Here is a 1,893-nt window from a genome sequence, read left to right on the forward strand (position 1 = left end):
TGCCTGAGAAAATAACTTATGTAAAAAGAAGACATTTGGAGGTAGAATTTAATCTTATGACTACAATCAATATCTATTTTCCTCTGCTCTCTTTCATGTTATGAATTGTATTTTCAATTGGGAAAATATTTAAGGTCCCTTAAAAATGAGCCTTGGTAGAATTTTTAGTAAGTTACCAGTGTCCTGTCCTAGTGATGAGCCTCAATAATGAGGACGATTGTCTGTGCATCTCTCGTCTTGTTTTGAACATAATCCACATTGCAGTTTGCCTTTATAAAGTAGCTTGAAGCACAAACTCTAAAATTGTTGACATAAATGGGGTTCCTTTGTTTTAAGTTTCCATGCTGAATTAAAAAAATGTTGCTTCCCCCCCCAGTAATAATACTAAACTTTGAAAATCACTCTTCTTTTTCTAATAGCACCTACATTGACATAACAGTACATATTGTTGAAATTCAGTGTCTAGTTGAATAGAAATTGAATTTTCCATTAATTTGCATTTATTATTCCACCTCCAATAGTCTTTTACAATGTTAACTCTGCTCTGAGTATGCTAAGATTTATCAGCCTTCTCAGAGACGGGATGTGTCACTGCATTCACTATATTTTATCTGTAAACAAAATGACATGATGTGTTAGTAAACCACTCCATAAGAATATCAATGTGTAAATATGATTAGTAGTAATAGTAAAAACATAGACTTATACATTAGTAAGATTATGATGGACACTTTTTGAGGTCCAAGAAAGGTATTTTGTGTTTGATAAACATAATCCCATTAATGATGGGTTTTAGTATACTGTCATCAGGATACTAAAATTAAATCTTCATTCCTTTATCCATTTTTAAAAATATTTTCCAGATTTATTGAGGTATAATTGACACATAAATATGGTATGTATTTAAAGTGTACAAACTGATGTTTTGAGAGATATATATACACATACTATGAAATAATTACTACAATCAAGCTAATTAACATATTCATCACCTTGCATCGTTACCTTTCTTTTTGTGCGCATGTGATGAGAACATTTAAGACCTACTCTCTTATTCTCTTATTTTATGTTTACAATGCAGTATTATTATCTGTGGTCACTATGTTGTACATTAGATCTCCAGAATTTATTTATCCTGCATAACTGAAACTTGGGACACTATGATGAACACCTTCCCCTTTCCTCCAACCCTCAGACCCTGGCAACCACCATTCTACTCTGCTTCTGTGAGTTCACATTTTTTAGATTCTACATGTAAGTGAGCTCATGCAGTATTTGTCTTCCATGCCTGGCTTATTTCACTTAGCATACTGTCCTCTGGGTTCATCCATGTTGTTGCAAATGACAGGATTTTCTTCTTTTTTAAGGCTGAATAATATGCCATCGTGTGTCTATATCACAATTTCTTTATCCACTCATCTATCCATGGACATTTAGAGTGTTTTCATGCCTTGGCTGTTGTAATAATGCCGCAACGAACAAGAGAATACAAGTGTCTCTTTGGCATACTGAATCCCTACCCAGGTGTGGGATTGTTGGATCATATGGTAGCTCTATTTTTATTTGTTTGAGGAATGTCCATGCTGTCTTCCATAATGGCTTACATTCCCACCAGGAGTGTAAAAGGGCTCCTTTCTCTCCATGCTTGTTATCTTTTGTCTTTTTGGTAATACCCATTCTAACAGGTGTGAGGTGATATCTCATTGGTGGCTTTAATTTGCATTTCCCTGATGATTAATGATATTGAGCAATTTTTTGTATACCTCTTGACCATTTGTTTATGTTCTTTTGAGAACTATACTGATCCTTTGCCCATTTAAAAAATGTATTTATTTTCTGTCTATTGAGCTGTTGGAGCTCCTTATATAGTTTGGATATTAATTTTATCAGATA

The sequence above is a fragment of the Propithecus coquereli genome, unplaced genomic scaffold (assembly GCF_000956105.1).
Source record: "Propithecus coquereli isolate 6110/MARCELLA unplaced genomic scaffold, Pcoq_1.0 Scaffold165, whole genome shotgun sequence".
Lineage (NCBI taxonomy): Eukaryota > Metazoa > Chordata > Mammalia > Primates > Indriidae > Propithecus > Propithecus coquereli.